This window comes from Pelmatolapia mariae, linkage group LG3_W (genome assembly GCF_036321145.2).
Source record: "Pelmatolapia mariae isolate MD_Pm_ZW linkage group LG3_W, Pm_UMD_F_2, whole genome shotgun sequence".
In the NCBI taxonomy this organism is placed as follows: domain Eukaryota; kingdom Metazoa; phylum Chordata; class Actinopteri; order Cichliformes; family Cichlidae; genus Pelmatolapia; species Pelmatolapia mariae.
Genome location: NC_086229.1, coordinates 54,097,118 through 54,120,614, shown reverse-complemented (window position 1 = coordinate 54,120,614; position 23,497 = coordinate 54,097,118).

Sequence of the window (23,497 nt, the reverse complement as noted above, 5' to 3'; positions counted from 1 at the left end):
TCCTAACATTACATATTGTCAAGAAGACTGAGATCCCTCGGCTCAGACAAAAGCTTGTATGTGTGTATTAGGATTTAGCCTAAAGCAGGCACAGATATGCACTCGAGTGATGAGAGGTGATAAGCTGTCAAAAGATCCCCACCTGGGGGTGAGATAAATCAGGCAGCGCGGGAGGACACTGGACAGACCTAAATGTATAGTGATGGTGTGTTGGGAATACTTAGTAGAGGCATCTTCAACTCTCACCTACGGCAGAGCTTTGACAGGAGTCTGTACGAGGCGGGGGACATTAAGACTGAATGGACCAGTTCAGTTCAGTTCAGTTCATTTTTATTTCAAACATGTGCCTTCACAATCATTACAAAATATAATTTCATTATTTGTTTGTTCAGCACCTCCATCACTGAAGCTGCATTGAGCTGTGGCTGTAAGATGGTTGGGTTCCTTTTGTGGTGGTAACAGCCAGTGTTGGTCAAGTTACTTGAAAAAGGTAATCAGTAACTAATTACTGATTACTTCCCCAAAAAAGTAATCCCGTTACTTTACTGATTACTTATTTTCAAAAGTAATTAATTACTTAGTTACTTAGTTACTTTTTAAAAACACGACAACCTGAATAGGTGATAAAGCAATAGACCTTTCAGCCCAATTCTACTTTTTCTGCATAATCCATCATACAAAATGTAATCAAATGGAAAAGTCTCTTTTTAAAACTTGTTTTATTAGTTTTAATCTTTTAACTTTATCCATCAAGCAAAAAATTTAATTATATGTAACATTCTCTGACTGGAAGAAATTTGTTTAACATTTAAACCTATTTTCTGCACATTCCAGCACATAAAATAAAATATATTTTTTTTGTGTTTACACTCAGTCTTTCAAATAAATGCAAGTAAAACACAGCAGAAAATAAATAAAATCAAAGACTAGAGGTCCTGTTGTTCTATTTTCACCTGTAAAGCAGGAGTGGGGTAGGCGGAGGTTTACCCTGGTGCAGGTGTGCCGCGGCGGTCAGTGGAAGTATCCGCGAGTTTCTCTGTGAATTTCCCATTACGTGGTAGCGCACTCGGTGCTTGTTTGGAAGTTTAGGGTTTTTTTTTCACTGTTAAAAGAAGTTTTCTTCCCACGCACAACGGACACTAATGTTTTTGTCACTTTTTATGGAATCAAACTTAAAGTAAGGTCAGTACTTCCACGCTTTAAACGCTGCATGCTCATACTCTCTCCCGCACTCGATATGTTATCCATTGTTGATCCGCACACAGCTGTTGTCACGAACGTCGCACTCGCTTACGTCACTGTCATGAGACATTCTCGCAAAAAAATCACGGTTTTAGTAACACAGTAACGCAGCGTTCCTACGGTTAAGTAACGGTAATCTAATTACCGTTTTTGCAATAGTAATCCCTTACTTTACTCGTTACTTGAAAAAAGTGATCGGATTACAGTAACGCGTTACTGCCCATCTCTGGTTATCTTCAAACTGCAGATCTAAAGGGGAGGGAACAAGGAAATAGATTTACAGTGTTTCAGGAAGAAGAGGGAGGAGTTATCAGGCTTTGACGCAGTCCAGGAAGTGGAGCAGTCGGTGGTGTTTTGGGGGAATGTTTTCTTACTCTGTTCAAAACTCAGGTCCTGCCTCTAGGTGAAGTTCTGGGTCTACATCTGCATCTCTCGACATGCGGCTCATTGTCACTGGGTGGGTGCTATGTCACTGATGTTGAACTTTATTTTGTTCATACGGTTAATTATTAGAGTTGCCAACCGTCGCCTAAAAAACAGAATCGTCTGGTATTCAGAGAAAATATTACGCGTTTCGTACTGAGGTGAAAAGGAACAGTTTGTCCCGGACTTCAGCTACAATGAAAAAGACACAAAGCTGGAGCTGCACAGCTGCCTCTTCTTCTCTCATTCTCTCCCGTTTCTACTTCAATCACGAAACTGATCAATGATCAGCTGATCGGCTTTTCTCTCTTGTTTATTTATCACCCACTTTGCGCCAGAAAGAGGAAACCAGCGGATGTTGTGCTAAACAACAGCAGCATGTTTAAGCTTGATCAGCTGTTGTTAGAATTTATTTAATATTAATTCTAGTATCAGCTGATGTTTGCTGGAGCCACAGCTGTAAAGCTGCTGGTCATGATATCAGTTTGGTTATCTGGTGAGAGGGAAACATGAAGATGAAACCAGGAGATGTCCTTACTGAATCATCAGAGCTGAACAGGTGATGTAGAAACAGGTTTACCTTTTAGGTGACATGAATGAGTTGAAGGGAAGTTATGAACTGTTTCTGAGAGACAAATAACTCCAGCATCCTTTCCTACGTAGCTGACAGCTGGCAACTGTGCAGGGGCGGGTCTAGCAAAGTTTTGCCAGGGGGCCAGGTAGGGCATTAACAGGGAAAGGGGGGGACAAGGAAATACTTTTCTTTATTATTCTCATTTAAAATGTCTCGCTTTTAAAAAAATAATTATCTGAGTCTTACAACAAACAATTGATAGATTGATACATATATACCATCAGAACAGTGTACATCACTGTCACAACAGTGTTTGTTTTCTTTTTTTTTTTCTTTTTTTAAACCTGTCCCGTTTGGCTCTTTTGCCATCAGAATTATTGTCTAAAGGCGAAGAAAGATGCCCAATGGATTTACTTTACCAAATGGACCATCCCAGCCTTGCCGTAATGGTCCATTTGATTCACCTTTTATTGTTTATTTTATTTTCACTTGCTGAATACGGGACAGACTTGACTGGTGGAAAGAAAGAGGGAAAGAAAAAAAACTGAGAAGAGGGATAGGGAAAAAGGGCAAAAAACAAAAACCAACAGAATAAGCAGACAAAAAATACATATATCGATCACCTGGATAACCTGTTGAGAAAGAAAAAAGAAAGCAAGCAGAAGAAAACGAGAGTAATAAACAACATCACAATGATATATGGGAATATGACAGTAAATACTAAATATTAAACATTATTGTGCAGCACGTAAGATCGACAGCGCACAGTGTGCTTTGAGGTAGGAGCCAAAAAGGGTGTAGTTTGTGTGTGTGATCACCTGTGTGTACACCTGTGAGCATGGACGCACTTGTTTTTTTAAAAGGTTCCTTCATGTAATGATCTGCTAGAGGGTGTGGGGGCCACTGCCCCGTCCTCCAGGGCATGAAGCAGGTATGGAGGAGATCAAAACTCCAGACATCCAGAGGCCCCCAGAACACAAGAGACCAAGGAAGACCAACAGAGGGGCAGCCACGTCACTATCCCAGAAAGAGCTGAGGAGAGTCCCAGATGAGGGGTCACTCAGCAGCCGCGGAGCAGAAGCCAGGGGGGGTTGCAGTGACGTGCCAGTGAGCTCCGCCGGCAGCCAGCTGTGCCTGAGTGACCGAGCCCCGGGCCGAGAGGCTGAGGGCACCCCATCCCCGAAGTGGCCCGAGCAAGCCCCAGGCTCCAGGCCCCGATAAGCAGCCGCCAAGGAGTGAGCCGGTGTGTACCTGGGCGCCCATCCCCGGACACAAAGAACCACCAACGCACCGATGTCTGAGGGCGTCCGCCACCGGCAGGGGAAGTGGTGGGGGGAGATAGGCCTCCAAACCTTGGAGGGCCTGAGATGTCCCCAGAGAGGTGGCGTCTGATACCCAACATGACATATAGACACAGACATACAGGCACACTCAAATACAAACATCCATTCCCACCCTCATGCTCTCATAAGCAATTACTCCACACTCAACCAACGTGGAGACAGACATAAAGAGACGCTGTACACACAATCACACTCCCCAAGCGTACTCTAAGAACCGGGTCTAGGTACCCTTGCCCCTGGAGGGGGAAACTGCACCCAGACCCAGGTGGTGTTACCCTTTTCCCTGCGGTGGGGAGAAGCAGACCGCCCCGACTCCGCAGCAGCAGGGAGGCCCCACATTCCAGGCCCCAGTCGGACGGCCAACTCCTCCTCCTAGCCCCCCCCCCCCCCCCCCCCCCCCCCCCCGCTCCAGCAGGCCGCAGAGAACGGGGGTGTAGGAAGACAGTGTTTGTTTTCATTCAAAGGCTTTATGATTTTTCCTATAATGGTGGGCCGGTCTCTAGTCAAAATGCCCGGGCCGATTTTTTTGTCCCAGTCCAGCATCTCATTTGCAGTCTGGTGTTACCTACATCTTCCTATTCAGAAGGCAGAATTTCCAAGTTCTGAGTACAATCGGAAGCACCACGACTGCAGTTTTTGTGTTGGATGTAAAAAGCAGGCTAGAATCATTGCGGCGGTCAACGATGGTCCAGGCGTGGGATTTCTCTCGTGGAAATGTGCACATTATTTTTTCCTTTCTATTGGTAGGTGGCACAGTGCACTTGTGGCAAGTAAGCAAGCTAGAAGACTGGCAATCTTGCTGGGTATCCAGTTACGGAAGCAACACATTAACAAGAGAATTCTGAGTAAAACCAAAGTTACTTTCCCTAGTAACTAGTTACTTTGAAAGTAATGAGTAACTTGAAGTAACTGAGTTACTTTTTTAGAGAAGTAACTAGTAATGTAACTAAGTTACTAATTTAAAGTAACTTACCCAACACTGGCAATCAGCGATGAAGTTTTATGGACCACCTCAGACTATTTGCTGATTTTCATCTAAACAGTAGTTTTAAATCAGCCTCCATGTCCTGCACCTCCAGATCAATACCCACTCATCTCCACTGTTATCTGGATTCCTTCTGACACTTGTCCTTCCCTCCAACCAGCTTCCTGCCTGAATCTTACCTGCCAGAAGCCGTCGCTGTGTTTCACCCAACTTCCAGTGGAGAATCTGGAAACCCACCTGCCTGCTTTCCAGCTCATTGTAACCATCCATCACTCCAGAAAAGAAGGTCTCCCTCCCTCCAAAACCCAGATTCACCAGCCTACCAAGGAAGCAATCTTCTTGCAGTACAACTCACCTGCACTGGAAATAATACCGCTCTCCTCTGTTACAGTGGATCCAGCCTCTCAGAAGTTTCCACCTTGTAACATTTTACAGTTGTCTGTCTCTGTATTTATTAAAATCAGTTTGGGGTTGAAACAGCTGTGACTTGAGTCCACTTTCACACTCGCCTCTCGGCCCTGAAAGCTTGACTTCTCCCTCTCCCGTCATAAATTCACGCATTGTGAGCTTCGACTTTTGCAGTACTTCTTGACAGAGATGTGATGCAAAACACACACTTGTAGCTGAAGGGGGACAGGGGGTGGTGAGGGGGTTTGTGTGATTGGACACAGAGACAATAGGAATGGAGTTCAGCCAGTCAGAATATTAATAACAGGTACACATTGCGGCTCTTTGTGTTGTGTCTTTCTGGGGGTGTCGATCAGAACAAGCAGCAGCCAATTAAATGCAGTCCAGTCATTTATTTAGTTGGCTCAGATATTTACACAGCACAGTAATGAAGGGCACAGTACAGGTTTTACAGCCTTTGTAATCTGTGAGTGTGCATAGGTTTGCTCTGAAGATGAAATAAACAACAAGAAATAACATTTAGATTCATGTCACGTATGTAGGTTTATATAACAGTTATAATTACTTAAAGTAAAACACGTACACATATTTCTGTCTTAAACTAAGTAGATCCTAACTCTGACGTTACAGCGTTCACAAAGACAAACACAGTCCAACAGCACCATCTACTGACTACACAGGTTTACAGCAGAGTGATCATGTGACTATATTTGCACAAACACGAGTATCAAGCTGCAAACTGTCTGTATCAGTGTTTCCATTCTGAAAGACGTGGAGAGGTTGTACAAAATAAAATACATATGAAATAAAATAAACTAATAAATTATAACAATTTTAGATTCAAATATTTATTAATTAAGAAATTCCAGATTCCCAACTTATGTGGACAACATTTATCTATTCATCTATTTTAATGACACAGTAAGTATGTTATATTACTGTGAACAATTATAATCATCAATATTTAAAGACGTGATTAAAGACAAAAATAAATCAATAAAACTGTGTCCACAAGCAAGAAAAAGCTGCATTTATTAAAGGAAAAATCATAATTGAACCTCTTTAAAATGTAAAAATGCTGCAGATGTTTGCTAAAAATAGATCCACAATGACTGCATCCCTGCATCTGTTTCAAATCAAAGTTACATACTGAACAAACAGCGTCGCCAGATTTGCAAACACACTTGTTTACCACCAAGTAAAATAATAAACCTACGGCACAAAATAAAAATATGTCAGCAGTCGATGGAAGGCTTCAGGGAAATAATCCGCAGGTGATCTTTACAAAACACGAGTGGCACCAATCAACAAAAGTGTAGCCAATTCAGGCTGAGGCAGCAGCTACATGTAGGCAAGTCCTACCTGTGACAGCTGGGATGTCAGGTGATCGAAGAGCTGGATGTGTACAGCAACAGGTGAGCAAGTCAGGGATGCTCAGATATCTAATGTGATTGGCCACTAACTGTGGCTAATAATGCAATATGGAATTACAGTACTCATTCTGCTACATGAATATAAAATAAGACTGTAACAGAAGTAATGCTAATATCTCAACAAGTCAGAGTTACACTCTGATCAAACTGTGATGCCCAAGTCTAGAAAAAAGCAGCAAATAGGTTTCTGCAGCTCCACCTGTAAACAAACCGAATACAGATCCATCCTGTATTATCCTGAAGCTGTGGAGCCGAGTGAATTCTGCATCGTTAAGAAGATTTGTTTTGATGTTTATGAATGCAAACGCAAATTCAAGACTGTCAAAATTAAATTTCTGTCACTGAGGCTACGTCCACACGTACACGGGTATTTTTGAAAACGGAGATTTTCCGTTTTCGTTTTAAAAAATAATCCCGTCCACACGTAAATGCAGAAATGAAGGAAAACGCTGCTAGGAACATGCCAAAGCAACAGGTGGCGATATATTCCTAACCGTGTAGAAATGTTGGCCAATCAGAAGTCTAGAAGCCTCGGTGGGAAATAGTAAACAAAGCTGGGGCATAGAAGCAGAACCCAGTAGTGATGGGATTTCCGACTCTTTTTAGAGAACCGGCTCTTTCGGCTCGACTCACTAAAAAGAGCCGACTCTTTCGGCTCCGAACCGGCTCTTCAGGTTGTTTTGTTGCTTTAATTAATTTATTATTAACAATAATATAAAATTATGCACAAAAGGAATTACTAATGTAAAAACAAGTGGTTTTATTTATATATGTTTATATATAAATATTTACGGTGGCCCCTAGAGACAAAGCACGTACAAATTCCAAAACACATTTCTAGCATTAACTGAACTTCCAAAACCGAGCTACCTAGATCACTTAAATTACACAATTGAAAGCATGAAAGCATATGTGTATGGTTTGTGTATTTATACACAAGCACTCATATATATTCAAATAATATTGAAAAAAAAATGTTCATTTACCTGTTACTACCACACACCAAATCCGGTCGTTGGTACTTGCTGGCTTGTGTAGCCACTAGGTAACAAAAGCTCAACACTGCGCCTAGCATCCTGGAGCACTTCTGTTGTGTTTTGTACGTGTTTTGGGGTTTTTACGTGCTTCAGGGTTTGTACGTGCTTCAGAGTTTGTACGTGTTTTGAAGTTTGTACATGCTTTGTCTCTAGGGGCCACCGTAAATATACTTTTATTTATTCACTCCACATAAAATGTAATAAATAAATCATATAATACAAAAACCAACTATTCACAGTTCAACTTTTAACTATTTAAATTGTCAGCTTTTTCCTTTTAAACAAATTTAAAGTGAAACAACACAAAACACTGCAAACCACAACACTATTAAATATAAATTAAACTATGAAAACAAAAAGAAGATGTACATTCTCTGTCATATGGGCCTGCATGAATAAACTTTCTGAATCCTTTATCATCTGCAACTGAAAATAGTTGTGGATGATTACTATACCTTTCTAATGTGACGTTGTTGTCCCTGGCTCTCTTTCTCTCTCTCTTCCTCCCGCTCTGTTCCTGTGCTACTGCCAGTGTAACTACCGCCCCTCCCCCCTCTTCCCAGCGCAAAGCACAAGGCTCGCATGCGGAGTGAAGCGGAAAAAAGTGCGAGAGAGAGGGTGAGAGAAAGAAAAAAAAACCCCACGGCTCGCGTCGTTCACATCAAAGAACCGGCTCTAAGAACCATTTCGTTCGCGACCAACACATCACTAGAACCCAGTCCTATGTGTGGAGGGACAGTAACTGTGTGTGTATATGTAAGCATTTAAACACTGCAGAGAGTACAATTAACAGTAACAGTATTGTAGAAATTCATTTAACCGAAACAATAACGTGGCGCACAGTGTGACGTCAAAAAAGGCGCACACCTTTGACGCTGCGTTTTCTCCGTTTTTCTCGTCCACACGTAAATGCAAAAACGGAGTTTTGGAAAACATGCACCCTGGCAGGCGTTTTTAGAAATCTCCGTTTTCAGTGACCGAAAACGCCGTTTACGTGTGGACGAACGGTGCAAACGCATAGAAAAATCTGCGTTTTCAAAAATACCCGGGTACGAGTGGACGTAGCCTGAGTTTATATCAAACCACAATGACAGAGAAATCACTTCAACCAAGAACTCTCCAAACTTCAGATTCTGAGGACTCGACTCTAAAAAAGAGAGAACAGTCATTTTCTCTGTATTTTTTTCTTTTTGAATTAGTTTCTGTCTGGTAATTTATTTTCCTCATGAGCAACAGACAAAAGGAGCATTTGATACAACATGACCTTCAGTTTGTAACGATAATCCCAGTAGAGTGAAAGAACATGAGGACACGCCTGCTTTACGGTAGGCTTAACTTGTGATTGACAGGGAAATGTCATGTCTGTTGATGGTGATGGACAAAACACTCATTCAAAACACTTTAAAAGGAAGTTGATCGCTGTAGCTCAGGGTTGTCGAACTCCAGGCCTCGAGGTCCGGTGACCTGTGATGTAGCTACTTTTAAAGTCTGTTTGTCGCCCCCTACAGGCCTGCAGGACATTAACAATAACTCCCACTGACTGCAGCAATCACAGAGGCTGCAGAGACGTGTTTGTACGTAGGAAGCAGAGACTCACACTTAATGTGTGGAACAAATCAGTGACAACGTTTACTGGTTTAAAACAGAAATCAGATGGTGGCCTCTAGTGTCCAGCTCTGGTATTGCACTGAAAAGATGAGTCAAAATTAAGGTGAACATCAAAATTTCATCTCTAATAAAACAAGTGAAGCTTTTATCATCTCTCATTTCATTTTATAATTTCTTACATCTTCTATCTTACATTCGGTAGTGAAAGACACATCTCTACTTAATTACAGTGACACATAATGAACATGGAGCATTAAGGTTCCTCTGTTTGTCTGTTCAGCAACACAGTGAAGACACTATAAATGTGAGACTTCAAGACTTAAAAATGAACCAAAGATTTAATAAAAATTAACAAATAAAACCGTTGGAACACTTTTACACTCGTAACTCTCAGCACTAAACTGAAAACACGATCACAAATCAGACTGAACATCGAGTCCTGACCAGCAGGAAGTTTAACATTAAACTTAATGAATTATTTGTAGCTTTAAAAATCCAGAGATGTAAAATGTAAATCACCTTGTTTTGGATGTTTATAAAGTGCAGCAGATGATTAACGAAGGGTGTTTAAAGTAATCAGCTTATAGCTCAGGTTCTCTGAGACAGTAAAGATGATAGAAAGAAAACAAAAACAATTAGAGCTCATCAGCTGTGGTAACAAAGTCTGAATTCATACAGTGAGGTCAGTAAAACAAAGGAGTGCTCCTTATGAGCTCCATAAATCCTGTTTCTGTTACTTTAAAACTTGTTGGTGCTTTTCCAGTCTCCTGTGTCACCAACACAAGTTTCAGGTGACTTCCCATCTTTCCACTGAACTGTGTTGGAAATATCTACTTTCATCTGTAATGAATGCAGATGGAATGGAGAAGACTCCTTGTTAGGGAATGATCTATGTCAGTCCAGCACAGTGATGATCAGGGAGGATTTTAACCCTTTAATTTGTCCATCAGAGACACTTTAGGTCTCACTGAAAGATTTAAGTTCACCTTAAACAAACAAACAAACAACCAGTAAGTAAATTCATTAAACATGCTGACAGTGAGGCAGAGGAGTGTTTCTTCTCCAGGCTGAACTTCACAGTTTTATATTGAAGGAGGAAATCCATCAGTTTCACTGCTTGATGTTTCCAAGCAGATCCTCCAGAGTCTGACAGCAGCCACTCTGACTGAAGACTTCTGTAAGAAATATTTCCTGTTTAGATCCTCTGATCTTCCACTCTGGGTTTTCTTTTATGACACTTTGTTTGTGTGAAAATGAGCTCGATAAATAAACTGGACGAGGCTCGAATCTTCAGCTGGGGTCAAAGTTCAAATCAGGCTCACATCCTTTTGTAGGCGTGACCTTATGATGATCTCAGTGCTGCTGGGCCGAGTGGCTCCCTGTGGTTGATGGTTTGAATCCAACATAAATGTGAAGATCCAGGAAAAATAAATCTCTCTCAGCTACATTAAGACCAACACTCCTTTGAGCAAAGCAGTTAGACTGGTAGTGGTTGTTTTTGTGTCTCATCCTCCTCTGGATGCTTCTGCTGAAAGAAGTAGAATAATGAGTCAGTCTGATGGCAAACAGCAGCAACAACATGTTTGTATTTGTTTGTTTGTTTGTTTGTTTCTTACTTTAAGTTTCTGAAAAATGTGGTGAAAGAAGTATGCAGCAAAACCAGCAAGAGCCACAACTGATAATAAGCTGATGACAACGATCACCACAGGGACCCTGGATCGACCTGCTGATGATGAATAAAGAAATAAACATAGTCACCACAAATGGACCAAAAAACACTCAAACAGGAATGATGCAGGGAAATGTTGGAGCATTTTCTTACTGTTTGTTGGAGTCTTTTTCTGAGGAGCTGGATTTTGCAGTGATGTCTCTGTTGAGGTTTTAGCAAAATCTGTATCTGGAAAAAAAAACAAAACAAAAAAACACGAATAAAATTCTTTGAAATTGGCCGTTTTTTTTTTTTTGTTTGTTTTTTTTTTAATTATACTCACATTTTAATAATGTCTTAGATCAGCTCACAGTGATCACATGTGTATAAATGAATTGTCTTACCAGAGACGGCGACTCTGCAGCTGTTGTAGCTGCGGCCATAACCTGTGTCCACCTCACACAGGTACAGACCCGAGTCCTCAGTCCTGAGTCTGGACAGCTGGAGTCTGATTCGTCCTTCTCTGAGGGCGTCTTTGTCACTCTGGACTCGTCCTGAAAACTCTTCATCCTGAACCTCTGAGAACTCGACACCATCATGAAGAAAATACAGAGTCAATCCTCTGTGACCATTATTCAGGTGACAGAGGATCTTCAGTGCTGAGATGGGCGTGTCTGGTTTGGTGGTGAACGTCCACTCCAGTGTGATGTTGTGGTTCTCCTCTGCCTGATAGGAGCTCTGTGTCACATCCACTACAAATGATCCTGTTGAGGAGACAGAGAGGAGCAGACACACTCACAACTTTATACAACATCAGAACAGTGAAGCACAACAAACAGTTTTTCTGACAGCCTCCCACACGATAGTTTTTCATGTTCTTCCAGCACAGTATAATTCCACATTTTACTCTCTTTTTGAGGGCTGATTATTTGAGACCTTGTATGTGATTAGAAGGATTTTCAATTCAAGTCTGGATTTAAAACAGGAGCCAATGAAGACAAATCAGTGTGGGAGAAATATGGTCTCACTTTCTAGTCCTTGTTTTTCAGATGGTACAGCATGGTGGATCAAAATGTGATGTTACTTTTCTTTGTTCTAAATTCATCAGTTCAACAAGATCTCCATGAAATACAGCTAAACTCCATGACAGAGCCTCCACCTTCCTACAGATGGCTGCACATACTCACTACTCTGTACTGAGCTCCTCAAACACACTGATGATTTGAACCAAAGCTGAGACCATTTCTGTTGAACTGGCCAGATGAATCTGTCAGATCCTGTGCCAGGCCTTTGTTTGGTTTTGATTTTTCCCATTTTTAAAGGACGTGACTTTCAGATACTGTTCATCTGCTGTAAATAGTTTAAGCACACACTGGATGCCATGCTTAGATAGCCCCAGTTTTCAGCTGATAGCTATTTGGGAATGATCTTGTTTGTGCAAAAACATTTTTATGTCTGTCAACATGTTTGAGCTTTGCCATTTTTTATAGGCTCAACCAAAGAAATGAGAACAAACGATTTGTTTTGTTAGGCAGCTTGTAACAAAGTGCAGAAAGAAACATTTTGAAATCGGTTCTTTGGTAAGTTGTCTGCTTTGTGCTAACACCGCACAGATTTAACCTTTAAGTTTGGTGACTATCTCAGCTTCAAGCTGGTCCAGTTAATCTGTGAGCACGACAAACATTGTCAAATTAAGGCTTTTCAACATTCACATCAAACATTGAGATAAAAACATGATAAAACATATATTCAGTAATTCAGTACTTTACAACTGGACTTGCATGTTAAGCAGAGAGAAATGTGAAACTGTCTTTGTTTACTGACTTCTGCTTCTTCTTAAACTGCAGCGTTTTAACGTGATGGTCTTGGCAGACCTGCTGTAATTGGACACCTCCATTTCTAAATCATAAATAAAAATATTTAACATGCAAAGAATGGATCAAGACCTGCAGGTGACTTTAGCATTAGTTAAATATAGTTGGCTAAAATGGTCTAAAAGTAGAGTCTGTAATGGAAACACATTATTTACCTGTAACTAAACACAGGTAGATGATCAGAGTCCACAGTGAGGCCACGAGGAAAGGCATGAAATCCACACTGACATCTTATTCACAGTCTGTGGGGATCCAGAGCTTCTTCCTCATCACACACAGAGACTGAAGACACAATGAATTCTGTTAAATCTCAACACAGACGTGCTGCTCACGTCTTCAGAAGACATTAAACTCTGTTTATATAATGATATTTGACCTTTATTAAAAATAAAACTACAGGCATTAAACGTCACAGGAGAAATGCTGCTCATGGTGAGTGCAAACTTTTTACAGTCATTTCCCCCGATGTATAACCCTGTGACAGGACAGTTATTTAAAGACAGCTGGGTATTAATGGAAATCTTCTGTGGAAATGAGAGAACCAACAGAGAACCTTTCAAATCAAAGCTTTTACCTTCAGCTTTTTAAAAAGCTTTTTTTTTTTTTTATAAATACATATATGTATTTATTACATACACACATAAACACATACATATGTATGTATGTGTTTATGTGTGTGTGTGTGTGTGTGTGTGTGTTGATAACAGATGTCTCTCTTGTTTCTATTACACTTGCAGTCATTCTTTGACCCTGTTGCAGATCTGGACCTGGTGTCAAGAAATCACTTTGTGCTATTTTTGACGTTCACTCTGTGGGTTTGTTTCTTTTTTTTTCATGTAGCAATGGACTGATATAGATTCTGAATATTTGGCCTTCGCATCATTTGGTAATAAAGCAATAAAAAAGTATTTACTGTTAGTGCAGATATTTGTTTTTTGCATGAAATAAAAATTCTACTAGTGTTTGTAGTATGTTATATGAAAGTATTTGAGGAAGCTTGTTTGCCACCTTTTTGTGCACACACACTGATGACCATGTAGTCCCAGCTCCCACTGCTTCAACTAATACTATATAATTCTGTGGAAATACTATCACTGTTTTTAGGACCAAATTATTAGAGAATCTGTTAATACAGTCAGGGAAAAAATATTTGAGCCGATGCTGATTCTGTAAGTTGTAAGTAACTTTTTTGAAATGACTTTTTCTGAATTTTTTTCTTTTTTTGTTGCTGTTCTGTCTCTCACTGTTCAAATAAACCTACCACTGAAATCATAATCATTTCTGTGTTAGTGGCCAATCTTACAAAATCAGCAGGGGTTTAAATAATTTGTTCCCTACTGTAAAAATCTATAGCATGAGTAGATACAGTAGAAATTTGAGTAGTGTCATGTAAAAAAAAAAAAACCACAGTAAAACTATTAAATAAATTACAATGAGGCTGCTGTAAGTTTTACAGTAACGTGCTGACAAATCCTGCTGCAAGGTTTTTACTAAAGTTTAGGGTTTTTCTTACAGTGCGATTACTGTGCAATGACACAGGTGCTGATACCTGTTCACGGTGTTGTTGTCATTATTCTCACACACTTCGATGAGGATTGCCAGCCACAACTACAGGATACACTTTATATTATCGGCACTCAGCGTGGATGCCCACTCGTGCCACGCTGTCAGTGTGTCAGTCTAACCAGGTTAAGAGGTAACACACTTGCAGATGGATTTATTCTAATCAGATTTCAGTTGAAAAATTTCGGTTTTGTTTACAAGTTTTTGTATTTCTGCTTCAGATTTTTGCTCCAACAGTGAAAGCAAGAATCAGCCATTTAATGCTCATTAAAATGTTTTTACATTTAGTATTTTGATGATGCATTCAGGTCAGAAATCAGGGCACAGTCCTCTCCCCCAACCAGGTAAGATGCTATTAAAAGGTAAAGGTTTTGATAATAGTGCATTTATTTGGTATCAGATCGATGTCAGATTTTTACGGCATAAAGGAGTCAAAGATTTAGCCTTAAGCTGAGTTTAGAGTTGAAGTAAAACATCGGTTTACCTTGAACAGGTGTGATTAAGACGAAGGCAGATCACAGGATTAAAGTCATGAGTGGAAAAGTGCAAGAAGACTCCTTGCAGAGCGAGCTGTACCCGCACATAGTAACAAGTGCAGAGACTGACATAGCGACTCGGTCTCTCTTCTTCGAAGCGACTGCTGAGTGACTCTCAGATGGCTCTTTTATACGCGTCACAACGCGCCATGCAATGTGCGTGATGGGGCGGGACTACTCTTCAGAAAAACTGTTTGGAATTACTTGTAACCACAAAAATACCTGCGCTCTTCTTAATTTTAAATCATTTGCTTGCTTGTTTGTCCAGTTTATGAAGTCCCACAGCTCCAGTTTGAGGCTGTGGGCACAGCATCTAGAAATTGGCTTTGATATCTTTGTAAATGTTTATAATTTTGTTCATTGTTAATGAACATTACACAACAAAATCAAAGTGGGCTCTATGCGGCTTACAACAGCCACTGAAGGTAGAAAACAATCAGGCGCAAACCTTGCTGGAGGGTATAAAATTCCGAGAATAAAATACACAATTTTGATAATAAAGTGGCAAATTTATGGCAAATAAATACTTGTGATTTTTAGCTTAGTATCGCCACATTATCATAAAGATCCGGTGTTTATAAAGACGCGTTGAACTGGGTCTGTTCAGAAAACAACCAACTGATTTGGATGACGTGATAACCTTTGCACCAAGAATTACAGCACAACGGAAAGATACCAGGACATGGTAGGTTATATATGTGAATGTTTGACGTGAATGTTGAAATCCTGTTAATATAAGAATGTTAAAATGAGCATTCTGGGTGGACCTGTCCCTCCTGGCTGAAGATGACGTTGTCATAGTTATTTTTAGAGGATTTTGTTCTATTTTTAGCTTAGAGTTAATTATACTAACAAGTCGCATCAAAGCTGGGCGAAAGTTCAGCACGTGGTTAAAGTTTGTAATCCAGCCAGGGTGTAAATATCACTCAGCAGCCAGTCGTAGAGCTGAAGCAGGCAGCATCAACACATAAATCTACTCTACCCGGCTTAAATCACAAGGCCACCTCTGACTGAAAAGCTGTAGATTTTTCTTCTTTGCACAAATTAATTCAGATTCACACTAATTCTGTTCACAGCTCCAACAAACTGAGGAAGAGGAGGGAGAAACACAATTAGATTGAATTACAATTGGATGGAAGTCAGAATCAGAATCAGAAAGACTTTATTTATCCCCAAGGGGCAATTAACATACAACAGAGCGGCATGGCGTTGAAGATAAGGACAGGGCATAAACAGGCAATAAGAGTGAGATAATAAATACACAGAATATACTGTATATACACAAATTACACAGTTTTACAATTAAAGTGACTGAAAGGTGAATAAATAACTGTAAGTGAGTAAAGTGCCGGCAGTATAAAAGAGTGTAGTTTATGTTTCTGGTGTGGGGAATGGTCTTATCGAGGACAAGGAGAAGGAAGCTTAGGATGAGGAGGAAGAGAAGCAGCAGGAGCGTCTGTAGGGATCTTGATGATGTCATTGAGGTTTGCTTTCATTATTATGGTCCTCTCACAAAGAAATACGACCTTGTAGTTCACCTATACTTCCTGTATTAGTGATGTGGAAAACCACAGAGCAGGCACGTATAGTGCATCTGCAGGTAAATGAACATCAAATCAATCAGACTAAAATCTGTATTATACTTTTAGTCTTATATATGTTGTATATTTATCACCCTTGTGATAACACCCATTTCAGCCATTGATCCAAGTTGTGCCTTGAAAACAGGAAAGTCATCTGCATAGAGGAGAACTTTAATAACCGGCTGCTACAAAATGAGGCTTTGTCGTCACATTTGCTGCAAACACTCATTTTAATTCAGTCACCCTGCTTTGAAGCAGAATTCAGTTGAAATCAGACAAGAACGGGACTTTCTTTTATAATGTGTTCTTGTGGATTGATTGTACAGGTATATTGCATACAGTTGAACTGGGTTCCAGTCCTTCCTGGAAGACAACAGTCGCAGACTCATCCGCTGGCCAAAAAGGTTTTCCAAATACCTCCACTTGATCGAGCCTGGATTTAGAAAAGAATGGCAAAAATTAAAAAAAAAAATTAAAAGATCTGCACCTCCTGCTTCAGATGCAATTTGTGTTTGTGTGTTCAGAGGCTGCGGCGAGAGGCGGGACCTCGGATCATCCAGCTGGACAGCCTGACCAGGAGAAATCGAACATTAACTCTGCTCTTCCAGGACACCCTGCAGGCTCAGCTGCTGGCATCGCTGAGGGAGTGCGGCTGCCGCTGGGATGACGTGAACGCCAAACAGGAGTCCATCACAGGTCGACTGCAGGTATGCGAGTCAGACCTTCTGAGGATGGTTTCACTTTTCTCTCTTCTTTATAATTGACTCTTCTCTCTTTCTCTCTCTCTCTCAGCTCCTTGTCTCAGAGTGGGAGGTATTTGAAGCACAAAGGGAGGAGCTTGTCGTTTGGTTGGCTGATATGGATGTCCGCCTGAGTGAGGTTGACCAGCTGACAGGAAACACCTGTGAAAAACTGAAACAACTGCAGGTGTGGGCTTGTTTTGATATAACATATATTTGATATGATACATACGTCAGAGACATTATCCTAAACTGGACTAACAAAGGACAATGAGTCCAACATGAAACTTGCCTTACATAACGCTGAAGTTCGTTGATAATTTTAATCAAAATGTTTTTGTTGAAACAGTTTTACTAAACATGCAAACATCTGCTGATGAAAATGTGTTGATTTATTGATCTGTTATGAAGCTATTGCTATTTGTAATGTGTTTTTATCACTTTCTGATGTTTTATTAATTAAACAATACATGTATTAATTGTTGTGTTATCTATAGTATAGGATTTATTTATAGTATAGAAAGATATTTAATTATTACTGTTTAAATGACTAATATGTGACATGTATTAGTAGTGGTGTTGTGCTGAGGGTCAAAATGCCTTTTTGTCTTTTGGTATACAACGAAATGGCAATAAACCATTAATATATGTCTATGTATCTTGATGCATTCTCAATCATCCAGGAAAGTAAATCTCCAAAAGTTGATTCTGTTCATCTGGACGTAGCGTTTTGTGGGAGAAACGTTTCATCACTCATCCAAGTGACTTCTTCAGTCTCAGCTGACTGCAGGTTTCCCCAATCTTATAAACAGTACATTTGCATAATGACTGAAACCAGCCCACTGAAGGAACAATGGGCAATTGTTTCTTGATGGTTCTTTGGGGCACCTTTAAAGGTTCTTCTATGGCATCAGTCTAAAGAACCACTTTTGGTTCCAGTTGGCACCTTTATTTTTCTGAGTGAAGAACCAATTTTAATATGTTTCTTAGTTGCTTTGTTACTAGCAGACTGTCAAAATACATCATTTGTCCACATTCCTTTGGTTGATCCTATGAAAAATTCCAAAGATGACAGAGTTTGACAGACATGAAATAGTGTTTTTAATTATTTTATTTATTATTTTTTTACTGAATTTATGTTATTTATTTAACGTAAATTCAGTAAAATCATAATTCACGTCGGCAGTAATGACACCCGGTTACGCCAATCGGAGGTCACTAAAATCAATATTGAATAGGTGTGTAACTTTGCCGAAACAATGTCGGACTCTGTAGTTTTCTCTGGTCCCCTCCCCAATCAGACCAGGAGTGACATGTTAAATTGCTGGCTGTCTGAGTGGTGTCCCAGAAACGATGTGGGCTTCATAGATAATTGGCAAACCTTCTGGAGGAAACCTGGTCTTGTTAGGAGAGACGGCATCCATCCCACTTTGGATGGAGCAGCTCTCATTTCTAGAAATATGGCCAAATTTATTAAACCCCCCAAAATATGACTATCCAGAGTTGGGACCAGGAAGCAGAGTTGCAGTCTACACGCCTCTCTGCAGCTTCTCTCCTCCTGTTCCCCCTGTTCAGTCATAACTAAAGGAAGAAAACTGGTACATGTTGAAAGAAAATCATCAGTGGCTAATGAAGAAATGAACAGAAGGTGTGGCAAAACTGTGATCCGGGATTCTTACTGAAACAGTACTTTTCAGATGTTGAGGTGAGTGCTAGAAGGTCACAGATGTCTGGTGGAAACAAAATGTAACATTACACACCTGCAGTCAGCTGATCTATGAACTCAAGGAATCAGCAGTTGTGATACATTCGAACTTCATCATAATCTCACAAATCTGCGCTTTTATCTGGATAAACTGGTCAATTAGCAGGTGGGGTTAAAACAATGGCAAGTTTGGCACATTAAACTGTGATGAGGTCAAATAAATAAGCCAGCCAGATTTATTGCAACTATTTATAGTTGTAGTTTTTGTAGATGTTTATCTATGTCAGAGGTATCCGTCCATCATTTGTATAATTTTTAGCTTAATCAAATCAGATGTCATTCCTGTTCATTTTGAAATCTTCTGTTTGTTTTTTCACTCCAAATACACAGCAACACCCAAACAGAACCACTCCTGCTTAAAAATATCTACACATTTAAATCAATGCCATTAGACCATTGTATCCAGCACATTTTAATGACTCTACTTAATAAATAACATAACCTGGGTTTATGTTACAGTTCACCAAGAGGAAGACCCAAACATACAGAGGCAGATAGGCAGGATAAAGTGAGGGGAAAGAAGCTTAAACTGGAGGGCAAGAAGAAGCAAGTGAATCAAGAAAAAAACAAAGTGGAAACATTTCGAGTGATGTTTGGAGATGTTATTTTCAAAAGTCTGGGTGTTCTGCAGAGCATCTTCAGTTTCAAACTAGTCCACTGTGGGGTTTGGAAACATTTGATCTGAATTTACATTAAATGTTTCAGAGAGAGAGCATCACAGAACATCTAACAGCACAAAAGCTGCTAAAATAAGCTATTTCCCATTCACATAATTCACAATGAGCCAGAAAAATTACAGAGAAACAGGAAACAAAGTGATCATGGAGGCTTTTTTTTCTTCAACATAGTGAAACAACAACAAAACTTAACTTGTGACCTTTGGCACACAACAGCATTGACAGTGTTGAAACTGGAAGCAGGAACTTGGTGTTATTAAAATATGACTGTCAAAGCTGAAACTGCTGCTGTTAGTGAGTTGATGACAGTTTGACAGAACCAGACATTTGCAACAAGTTACAACAAAACAGCCGTATAAAGACTCACAGGGTAAACAGTGCAAACAGAAGGCTACATTACAAACATATGAACCCTTAAACATGAGCTCAAAAGTCTGCCCTCTTGTTTTTCTGCTCTTAGTCAGTCCCTATTTCACTGAGCGAGTTAATATTTTTATACTGACAAAAACTGACATTATGCTCAGAGTTTTGTCGGGTCGCAAATTTTGAAGCCAATATGATAACCTTATCCCAATCAAATCACTCAAAATGATCCTCTGGAAAAGAGCAGAATTCTTAGAGCAGAGTTTGTTAAACATCGTCATACGAACAGCAGAACAGTACATTTAAAAGCGGAAATAACACATAGAAAGCAAGCAACCAAAAAGCGAAGCAACCCCAGGGTGTAGAGTCTTAAAGCACAAGCACACACAACAGACAGATAGGAAAGAAGCAGCAGAAAGAAGAGAGAGAGCCAATGAATATCGGACTCATCTTATATAGGAACAGGGATCACCCCTCCCATTTAGGTATCCTTTCATCCTCTTTTTTCCCTCTTCATCTTCCACTTATGATATACACGACCTTACACCATAACTTCTTGCAGAACAATCTCTCATCCATCACTGCATTGGGTCTCTTTGACAATTTCATGGCCAAAGTGAGTCTGAAAGTCTACAGAAAGGCAGTTAATCCATCTAACACTTTCCTTGGGCATGCATGCTGGACATAAGCTGCTATCCATGCTGATTAAGGTTGTTTTTTTCTTATAGGTGTTCAAGGGGCTTATGTTTTTCCCTATAGCTACTTGAGAAGCCCGCAGGCCCTTGCTTGGAAGCCATCCAAACAACTGCATGCCTCTGTTGTACAGCCAATTAAAGAGCGGCCCACGCCATGAAGCAGTCCAGTCAAACCCCGCTGCCTGCTTCTGCTGCACAGCCATCTCCAACCACTGCATGCTTCTACTGTACAGTTAGATGGAGCTGCAAGCCAAGAAGGGTCATATGGACATACTTTATCAGTGCCAAGTTGAATTAACCCTTTGTTGGACTAGTGACGGTAGGCCAAAAAGCTGTTACATTTTTAAGCAGTATTAATCAACATTTGGTCATACAACAAGTGGCACAATTTTTTTGTAACATACTGCGAGATATATATGACCTAAATATATGGGTCATGTGATTTGAACATGCAGGTTAAATGCTTAACACAGTGACTCCATATATAAACACTTCATTGTGAGCATGCATAGTATATACGAGTGTATATGATTGCACACAATTTATGAAGGTAACTATGATTACATGTCTAGTGTATACAGGTATATATGTCATAATAAAATCCAATCAGTTTCTACACAGAAACTTTCTAAAGAGCTTTTAAGCTGAAGGAGTCTGCTGAAATCAAAGTTTCAGTTTGCTATGGAAACAGTGCTTGTAGTCTCTTCTTTGATCGTTTTGTTTGTGAGGTCTCTCTCTATGAGACTGTAACGACTGAGCGTGTGAATCGTGTCACATTCACACTTTATCAAAATCTCACAAATCTGCACTTTTCTCTGGATAAACTGATCTGTGAGCTGCTGCAAGACCAGTTTAGCCAGTTTGGGCTTTAAACAGTTGCAAGTTTGGACTGTTAGACTGTGTGCAGATAAGACAAGGATAAAGATAGATTCAATTGTCTGCTGAGGTAAAGTAAACAAGCCCGAGATTTGTCACTGCAGGTGAATTACATCACAAGGCAACTATTGCTACTAAAACATGGGTTTTAAATGCATTGTAGAACAACACACAGCTACACATGAGTTGGTTTTAAATGCATTGTAGTTTTTCAAACTCCCGACAACCCTCAATGTCTACATGCATTTAAAATTGAGAGGTGGGCACCGGCGCCAGAGGTGAGGTTGAATACACAGACCGTCCTCTGGATGCCATATAACGTGCCCACCCCCAAGGCCCTATATGTGTGTGTTATGAGAGTGTGAGTAATGTGGATGTCTAGGTTGTGAAATAAAATTGAGGCACAGGCAGCCAGAAGGGGACAGATGGGGAATGCCTCCCCTGCACCCTGGTGACACACCTGCACCCCAAGGCCCTGCATGTGTAGGTGGGTGTGGTGGAGTGGGAAGAGGGAGGCAGTCGGGGATGGGGAGGGAAGGAAGGGAGGGCCAGCTCCCCCCCTGGCCTTGGTAGGCACCCACGCCCTCTGGAACCCACCAAGGCCAGGGGGCCCAGTCCCATCCAGACCCGGGCCCACAGTAGCAACACCACCAAGTCCCACAGAACCTGGGGCAGCCCACCCAACCCCACCGCTGAGTATACTGTACCCACCCCATCCAGTTGTTTTAAATACACTGGAAGTGGAGCAATCAAAGCTAAAGTGAAGCTGTAGAAAGTCTTAATGATGACAAGTTAAAAAAGAAAAAAGATGGAGACATGTTAAAGTAGTTTTTACTTCTACAGAACTCGGAGCACACACACATTAAATAAACACAGACCCATCCATTCACAAACAGCTGATTAAGAAATGAAGGTGTTATTTGAAGAATGCCTGTTTTTCCACATTTAATCTGCTGTCATTGAAGCAGTACAGACCACAGTGGAGCTACTTTCAAAAAAGGGATCTTCAAATAGTTTACATTTATACAGCAGGTAAAATGAGTATTGAACACGTCACCAATTTTATAAGTAAATATATTTCTAAAGGTTCTACTGACATGAAATTCTAACCAGATGTCAGTAACAACCCATCCAATCCAAACATGCAAAGAAATTAAAGCATAGATGTCCATAAAAAAGTTTAAGAAAAAGTATTTAATCTGCTCCTCTATAGAGAAACTAGTGGGGTGCATTACTTGGGTGTGATTTTGGCCCATTCTTCCACACAAACTGTCTTCAAATCCTATTTGGGATCATCGTCCTGCTGAAGCATCCACTCTGGTTTCATCTTCATCGTCCTGGTGGATGGCAGCAGATTTTTATCAGGAATGTTTCAGTGCATTTTTCCATTCACCCTTCCTGCAGTTACATGAAGCATGCCAGTGCCCTATAGTTACAAATTTGAAGGAATGATTTATTACCACTCTGAGTTATAAAAAGCTCCCAAATGTTAATAAAACTACGCAGTTACTATGGCTGACACACCCAGCAAGGAATCCAGATTGATATCACCTGCCAAAGTTTCTTCACTCCTACTGAAAGACTCTCTAACCGCAGGATGAAAACCAGTTGTGTTGCATTCCGGGTGCGACAGTGATGTCATCCATGAAGAGCAAATGCGACAGTATTGCTTTAATGGCTTTTTTCCGTTCCGAGTCTTTCCAACTTGGATGACTTTGCAATGTGTAAAACTTTCAGGAAATTAACTTTATTTATAAAAAGCTGTTGATGAAGTGCTTTTGAAAGTAGATGAAACAGTTACATATTGTATTTGGTAAAACGAGACTTATTTTTGACAATCTGTTTTGCAGGTTGACAGTTTGTGTCAGGATGAATATGTAATTATTTACATGGACTAAATAAATAAAAAAAACAGATTCTTGTGCAATATTTTTAAGGGCTAATCCAGCTCTCACACTGGGTCAAAACTGGCATACACTGTGGGCAGTTTGCTAGGCTACTGTACACTGGTCGAATAATGTAGAAAACAAGAAATAATCTCTTACCAGAAAATATTTCTTAAACATTTGTTCACAGACAGACTGTGGAGTTATTGTTAGGGCGCCTGGGTCGTCGACCCAGTGG